Below are 8,988 nucleotides of genomic sequence, written 5' to 3' on the forward strand. Positions count from 1 at the left end.
TGAATAGAGATACTCAGCTGCACAGCATCGATCAAGACACAGTATGTTTCTTCTACGTATTAGGAAGAAAGAAGTGTTAAGATATCCTTTTAGGTTTTATGTGGTTTCTGGTGTTATTGAAGGTGTACTCACAATCACTGAGGGGTGAGGAGGAAGTAGTTTGTGTCTCCTACAAGGTCCTCCATGGCACAGAAAGTCTGGCTAAAGAAGAGAGCATGTCACAAGTGCAGTACGAGCTATTCATCAGAAACCTACTTGAATAATATTATGCATTGTAGCAATAAGTTACCTGAAAGTCAAGATGCTCATAACAACTTTATGGTGCACAGCCAGTGGATCTGCAGACCATTCCTGGATTTTATTCCTTTAGCAAAAAAAACAGGTATATTTTCAAAGATACTTAGGAATGACTCACCCTATTTCTCCTACAACTTCTTAACAGGAAACCAGACAAACTAAAAAGATTCAAATGTCCAGATATCCATACCCATTTAGCAGTTTTGATGTTCCCAGCAAAAATGTTTGGAAAAGATACCTAGAAAAGCTACTATATTCTTCTATGTTGTGTGTTTTGGATCTATCTTTGTTCTCAAATGTTGATACCTTAAACTTAGATTTATGCCTAAATTTGGCCTCAGAATCTTTTGAAATCTGTATTTACCAGCTCGATACCAGTGCCTTGATCTTCAGCAAAAGATCCAGTTACCTCTTGGAAGGTGATACTTTTCTTATCTAATTGTGTTTTTTGAAAAAAAAATGTTTATCGCCTGAGAGTTTACAACTTCAACCTTGTCAAAAATCTTCTCTCCATCTGGAATATACTCCCTAAATAAACTGTATTGTGTTTTGTTTTGTTTTGTTGTAAATTCAAACTGTATAATAAAAGGAATCTCAAAAAGGTTTGATCATCAACCACAGTAATTTCACCAGGTACTCATTTCCACTGTAATCTTCAGCTCATTGCTAACAGGAAGGTGTCACATCTGGACTAAAGAAAATCAGCATTTCATTAATATTTCATCTTATTACTCTACTAAAGCATTACTACTCTATAGAGGGATGCATATTGAAATATGTATGAAGGGCCAAAAAATCTGGTTTAAAAGTGAATGTAAAAGTGTTGCCTATTAGAGTACACACACATACAGTAACTTTCAGCTGTGCAATTTACCAGATATCAAGAAAGAAATATTATTTCAGAATAGTCACGGAAATAGCCCAAAGTGCCAAACTACTTTCCCATGCAATTGAGGATGGACTACAACAATAGCTTCAGGGGCTGTTCTTGTGTCCGTGAAAGTCAATGCAAATTTTAACACTGACTTCAGTACAGAAACAGACTCTAATGTAAATTAGAATTTTGGATACTTCCAAAATATGAGATTTTGTCCAAAATGTTTAGGATCAACTTACTGATGGTGCTTTAGGTTTCTGACACAATACAGAATAGAAAACGTCTATAGTTAAAACCTCCCTAACCACATGCAGGGCTCAGAAAACTCTTAGTTAAGAAGCAAAATAAAGTGTGGGAGTTCTCCCTGATTAAGTTTAAACAGGTGTGACCTGTAGGGGACCACTGGTAACAACCAGCTGTCATAAATAAACAAATGACCAGTGCTCATAAACTTCTCCTCTCAGCCAGTGATGCACAGAGACCGGATCCGGCCGAAGGTCCCCAATGGCCCTGCCTCGCTGCTGGCTGGAGCAGCTGTGACAAAGCTTTTAATTTCAGCACTGTAGATCAAACAACAGGCACTGCCGTGTTAATCCATACTGTCTCCAGGAAAGCATTTGTTGAAAACTAGCAATAATGTGATACCACAGTTATTCTCCCACCACCAGCAGAAGCAAAAGTCAGCAGCACATAATGAAACAGTGCCCGTTCAACAGCACAATCCTTCCAGCTTGCTCTCTCCCAACTCAAAAACACTGGCAAATGGTGGCAGTAATGCAGAAAGATGCCCAAAGAAACTGTGGATACTTCACTTTCATACACAGAGTGGAAGATGCCACTCACCTCTAGGATGAAGGAAGCAGCATGTGCCAGTAAAAATACCCTGCAGGAACAACAAAGTTTATTTTATACCATTATTTTGTTCTCAGAATATGCAGTACTGGATTCTTAAGCATCAATGCTTGAGAGCTGGTCATAAAACTCTGCACTTCAAAATAATTCACCAAAAAAATCACTGTAAGCATAAATGCTGTTTTTGAAGAACAATACTGAAAAATTCTAACCACCAGCTGATTCTATGAAAATGTGTTTGATGGCAGATGATATTCACCGACAGAAGGAATAAAAATGTTTTTGCTCTCTGGGTTTAGTATGGTTCCCATGGTTATACATCTTCCAGAATAGGAGGAGTGTAGTAGAATTAACTGTTCTCCATCAGTCTCATACAGTGAACTGGCAAACATGAAAGCTGAGACAAAAGAAGAATGCGGTCACGATGTATATGGCCTGCCCTCACAAGAAAGACTGAATGTTTTGGACAGCTGTACCAAAACCTAACTGAGTTCCTATTCACCTGTTATGAATCAGATTCCCTCCCTCTGCTTGGCTCCCAATGCTCTTTCACACAAAGACAGTACAAACACATACATATAGATAACCGCTAAAAAATTGACAACTCTTCTTATCAGAAAGCAGGTGGATTATAAATGAATTTTGACTGTTGCTGTAAAAGACTTGACAGCATGATGAAAAAAAAGATGCAGTACTATGTAAAGATTAGGGCTTTTTGAATGTTCCTTTCTAAATGTCTGTGTTTAAAAAACAATATTTGGAAAATATTTTCAGAATATTATAGAAAATATGTGGACTAATTTACACTGAAGACTTCAGGTTTTTATGTCATCAGGAATTTAGCTTGCCTAAATGCCTGAGAGGCCTTGTGTACGCAGAAAAGTAGTCATGTCTTTGTCAGAGTTCAACATTTTCACATATTCCTTACGCATCCCTGGAGAGGCTGCTTCTTCCCTGCAAATGAGAAAATCCCTTTGAAACATGCAGGTATCATAGCATCCCACAGATGCAATACTTCCCAAATTCCTTCTGACTCACCTGCTGATGATCTCCTGCATAGACACTCATGATGTGGGGCTGACAGCTTCTACAGTTTCCACTTTCTCTTCTATTTCCCCAGAGCACGCAAACATTTTTCAAGATAATATGCGAAAATTTTGTGAGTCATAAATTGATACTCAGAGACCTTACCATAGATATTGGTTTTGGAGCAATCTGTGGCATCAGTTACTAGATTTTCTCAATAGCTACAGGACCATCATACACAGAGTTAGCTATAAAGCACCCAGGTTTTCTGCCTGCCCTCCAGAACAAACGAACAAACTGGTATATTTAGCTAACAGTCTCATTTCAAATCCAAAGATTTGTTAAGTCAGAATAGACTTTACAATAGTTGAACATTTACGGTTTTAGTTAAAACTTGGTGAAGAAATAGATTGTACAAGCACACTTAAAATGTTCATTAGTGAGCTCATGCATCAAGTGCTAAATTAAGCACAGAGCTTCAGGGAAGATGCTGGAGAATATTTGTCTATACAGCAACAGACTTATCTTCCACAGTGTACTCTATTTACCAATAAACTGATAGACCAGTTTACTGAACTATTTTAAGAATGAAAGTGCTGGTGTGCATGATTCACCTTTTATTAAGGTAATGACCAAGATGGATTCTATTTAGATATGCATCTCGTTGCTGAAGATTATCTTGGCCTGAGAGCATATACCTATGCTATTCCAGAGCACTACACAATCGTAGAAGAAATGTCTATTTGTGGACAAAAGAAATGCTTACAATCAAATAAATAATTACAACTGCTACCAGAATGCAATCAAAACACATTACTAAAAAGCACTAGAGTGCAACCCTTATACAAATCACAGATAAGGCAGATGCCCAAGTATATAAATGAGGGGAATGGCTTATTTAATCCATGTTTCTTGATTTTCTTTCCCCTGCAAAGACTTAAATAATCCCATTTCATATTTAAATGCATTACAAATTGCATCTTGCAAAGCAGATATTCTGATGTGATTAACCACCAATACTATTTTAGAAGAAAACTATCCATACTCACAATTGTTGCTGCTGCTGGCAATGGACATGGGCAGTGAGACTAGCACATGAGAAAAACAGAGGTTCACTCTCTTCACATAAGCCATCCCCAGTCAAAACATTGAATATAGAAGTGTGTGCATGCACGGGGTAGGGAAAGTCACGTAACTTTGTTATTTCTAGCATGTAAACTGAAACAGTAGTAAACTAAGGTGTTGCACCCTCCTGTCGTTGCCAGGTTCCTGTCACAGTGTAGACTCTACAGGCACCACAGGCAATATCAAAACTCCCATCTGCTTCAAGGGCACAGGATCAGGCCCCAGGCAGGAAGGAAAGGTGAGCACTGCACTTTGAAGGAGCCCTTTAGCACCTCAAAAATTTGGCTGTTAGGATGAGTCTCTCTGTCTTAAAAAAAAAGAATGACTAATGGGCCCACTGGGAAGGCTGCAAAATCCAGCCTGCAGAAGCCAGGTGGGAACGCTACCCTCTGGCTTGGCAGACAGAGCTAATGACAGGCAGCTAAATCCCTGCAAGCAAAAGGAAAAACAAGAAAACCCCTACAATCCAAGCAGCTGTTAAGGCAGCAACACAGCCAAAATCCCAAAAGGGTCTCCCATACAGTGTGCTCAATGAGGATCAACATCCAGACCTTCAGCAGTGTGCTTATTTCAACAAGAAGTACTATCCAAGAAACACAAAGAAATAATTTCAGAGATTCCTAACCAGGGTGGATTGCTTTCAGATTACAAAACCAGAACCCTCTTGTAAACATGGAAGATAACACCGTATTCTGAAGAGGTATCAGTCATGCCTCCACGCAGCAGATGCCTGCTTTACGTGGAGAGATTTTATATAAATACATATATTGAACACAGACACAAAATCTGATCCTGCTTATCCCACACTTTAAACATAGGATTTATACAGCTTTCAATATGTATAGATGAGAATGAAAGAGAAATACATTCAGCCTATACAGCTTCAATTGAACAAAGCATACAGCATATCTTTTCTTTTAAAGAGGTACATTAATTAATCTTAGCTAGCTTCAAACTAATGTTTATAGATAAAACCATTTAAAATGAATGATCAATGGAGTTTATTTTCAGTGGTGCTGGGAAAAGCTACAAAGGGGAAGTACAAAGGAGAATCAAGTATTTAAAGGAGGTTTCAAGTTTGCTCCTTCCCCTGAATTTCAGCACAGTTGTGAAAGTGACAGTGAAATCATCTCGCTATTCAGAGAGTGAGCTGACAACATGTTTTAAGTTTAGAATTACCTTTCTTATTCCTTCCCTATCCACTTGATTAGAAACATCTGTATGTCAGGGAGAAATATGACTCTTTAGACAGGGATGCTAACCAAACCAAAAGGATTTAGCACACAAATCCAGGGGCTGGATTTGTACAGAGGAGGCCTGTAACATCCCCTAGAACTGCCTGTGTGCAAGCTACTGAATAAAGACAAAAATAGATTCCCTGGTGCAGGAAAACAGCAAGTCAACTATTTTTAACTCAAGTCTTCAAAAGCATTCTTAAGTTGCTTACATTTAGGAGCAATCCCTTAAGCATCTATAGGCAGTCTGACTGATGAATAGGCATGAAAAATACTTTTCACATGTTCTGTGTATCACATGCATATTACGTAAAAGTAAAATTTAATTTCTCATTAGATTAAATGGATTTTAGGCACCCTGGTCAGTACATTTAAACAAATTTTCATTAGTACGAACTTATTTTTGCAAAATAAATGTGTGTCTACACAAATGCAATTAAGCTGTTACTAGTCTTATGATATTGCACTGTGGCAATCTCACAAAATGAAAAAACAGTTAAAGTGCCTGCCTGTGGTAAACACACACAACACATACACACACCCCCTGGCTTCCCAACTGGTTCATATTTTCAACTGTGTAAGGAAACAGCCATCTATAAAAGTGGCACATGTGACTGCAAAACTGGCCCATTCAAATACCCTGGATAATTAATTTTTGTCTATTATAACTGCTGCTTGAAGACAATAAAACACATTGCATAGAGGGGACTGGGTACTTGTAATAAGAACATCTGAGCTGCACAGCAAGCATGAGTGAACAAATATACAGCCATTCTTTATGTCAGAGCCCACTTCTGCCAGCTGTGTGCCAGTGCTCTCCTGGCCCTTCTGCAGATGCAGCAGGGGAAGCATTTTACAGCCCTACAGAATTTATGGGAGGACACAAGGGTCCAGCATAAGCAACAAGTAGACTTAGGCTGAGCGCCCCACTTTGTCTTCTACACAGAGGTGAGGAAAGCCAGCTGAATGCCAAAATATGATCTCTGCTAAGGCTTTGTTTCCCAATCGATCTGCTTCTATGGGTTTCTACATAGATGATGTATATTTCTTCTTGTTAGTCACATAAGCAGTCCAGCATGGAAGCCCCTAAGATTATTTGCATGGTTAATCATGCCAGCAGAACACCTACACACCTAAGTGTTCATGAATGACAGCTCTGCCTTCAAAACAGTAGAGAAAATTTATGTCCACAGTAAGGTCTGTTTAAAGCCAGCAAGAACCACTTACATGAGCAGAGAAAACAGGGAAGGAAAAGTTCTGAACGTGAAGAAGCCCATTACTTTATTGAATTGCTCTTTTTTTCTCGCCCACACTCTCAAGAGAAGCAACCAACGCCACAGTGGGCACAGGAGCAACATTCTCTTCAAAATAAACTCAAGCAAAATGACCTATTCTTATCTCAGAAACAAATTTATAAATTGATCTAGTATCATTAATCAGAAAAGCAGAGGCCAAAGTCAAGAAGCATTAGATATGACTTGGAAGCTTGCACACACCAACAAGTGAAATAGAATTCCCACTGAACCACATGGGAGTTTGGGTAGGCATTGAAGGGAGTCTAGATTTTACTCGCTGTGACTCCCTCGAACCAAGATTTTCATAGAGTCCACTTAGTCCACTGAATGCCTGTGCTAGCTTTCATTCTGCAGACAGAACCTTTACCTTTGCTAGTACCTGTGCAGCTGAGGAGTCGTGCTTGCCCACAGCCAACCTGTCCAATTATGCAATAGCCTCATGCTCACACAGTTTAACTCCTCTCAGCCTTTGTCTGGTAGCCTCTGTGGTAAACAGTACTGATTCTCTTTTAAACAAGCAGATTCCTTTCAACTTCAGGAAAAAAAAAAATTCTTCCAAGTGCCACAGATTTACAGCAAAATGCTTGCAGAGTTCAGTTCCCACTAACTCCATGTGAACATCTAGGAGCTAAGACCTGTGGATAACCAAATGCAAAAGTATGGCTTCCTCACACCTACACACACACAAAGCAGCTCAAAGAAAGGCTTTTTTTTTTTTTAGAAGATTCAAAGCCAAATGCAATACCAAAAATGCAACAGTGCAGTTCATTATTTATGCAAATGAAGAGTACTTGTTATAAGAAATGCTGCAGAATAACAAAGGAGGAGTATGTTTAGGTGCTTGAGGAAAGAGAAACTGAACAGTGGCTCGCAAGAGTGAAAGGCTTGAAAAGCAATGTATAGTTACTACTTCTTTTACATTCAGAGAAGTTTCCACTATAAGAAATGGATTTACTCCTAGGACGTATTGTTGCCCAGAAATTAGCGTTATCCACAGTGCAACTCGAGACTAAGAAAATATAAGAACAATGCTGCTAAGCTTCAGCTGACCTCTGATTCATTTGAGCTAATGCACAGCAAAACCAGAGTCTGTGTTTTCATTTCCAAAACTGCAGGGTGCCACAGCGCTACTTTATCTTGTCAGTCGCAAGCAGGTGTTGGGCAGATATTGCCTAGAAACGCAAATCAAAGACCCCAGCCAGTTCTGGAGGGCCACCCCGAGCTGTGTTTGTGTCAACCCTCTGTTCTAGCCAACCACTCACGGACTCATCTGCCGGCCCCTCTCTGTGATGACCGGATCACAAACCTCGCGGAAGCACCGACCGAGGCTCGGCCGGGTATCTTCATCCCCGTCCCAGCGACCAGCCCGGCTCCCACCGAGCCAGCCTGGGTGCTACAGCCCGAGGCAGGGGCCGGGGAGGGAAACCCTCCTTCCCGCCGCGCCTCTCCCTGCCGCCGCGCCCGCCGCCGGCGCCGCGCTCAGCACCGAGGACAGCGCCCGGCGGGGCCGCCCCGAGGCCGGGACCCGCCGCCTCGGCAGCGGGGGAAGGAGGCAGGCACGGGAGCGAGCACACACGCACACGCGCGAACGCACAGACCGCGGCGCCGCCGTCACTCACCACATCCACCGCAGGGCGCCCCGCCGCCGCCGCCGCCCGCCGCCCCCGCCGCCGCGGATGCCCCCCGCAGCGCGGCGGCGGTGGCGCCGGGCGGCCGCGGCTCCATGCGGAGGGCAGCGGCGGCGGCTCGCCTCCCCCCGGCCGCCCCGCAGAAGCCGCTGCCGCCACCGCCGCCGCCGCCGCCGCGCAGAGCCGGAGCGGGAGGGCGGGGAGCCGGGGCCGCATGGTGCTGCCCGCCGCCCCGCCCGCCGACCGCCCCCTGCGCACCGCTCCGCCCCCCGCCCGATCGGCCATGGACCCCCGGCGGGCGGGGCTCTCCGAGGGTGGGTTGGCCGCCAGCCCACCAAGGGGTCAAGGGGGATCTGGTCCGTGGGGAAGCCGTTCTGTGCCGTTCCCCCGAGTTTCTCCTTCGTCCACTGTCCGCCACGCACGCCGCATGCTCCTTTCCTAAATCGAAGTGGGTAGCGTGGCTCATGGGTGGTCACCAATAACCAGAGGTAGTTCACATGCTGCCTAACAAGCTCCTCATGGAGAAAACCCTCGCCGATTCTGTGCTTTGCTCGAGCAGGGGCTTAAGCAAGGGTCTCATGCCCACCATTACTTCTACATGAAGCGCACACAGGGCAAGAACTGTAGTCCTTGCATGGCTTTTAGTGCAAGGG

The 8,988-nt window shown here is 43.0% G+C and overlaps 1 protein-coding gene across 1 annotated transcript in view; it reads right to left on the minus strand.

Moving 5' to 3' along the window:
• NRG1 (neuregulin 1) overlaps positions 1-8,375 on the minus strand; it is a 492,971-nt gene extending 484,596 nt beyond the window's left edge. Inside the window, exon 1 of the mRNA XM_086770243.1 lies at positions 8,327-8,375. The gene's annotated coding sequence lies outside the window, so the exon portion shown is untranslated. The remainder of the gene's footprint in view (positions 1-8,326) is intronic.
• Positions 8,376-8,988: the final 613 nt, after the last annotated feature.

The sequence above is a fragment of the Chlamydotis macqueenii genome, chromosome Z (genome assembly GCF_036417535.1).
Source record: "Chlamydotis macqueenii isolate bChlMac1 chromosome Z, bChlMac1.mat, whole genome shotgun sequence".
In the NCBI taxonomy this organism is placed as follows: Eukaryota; Metazoa; Chordata; class Aves; order Otidiformes; family Otididae; genus Chlamydotis; species Chlamydotis macqueenii.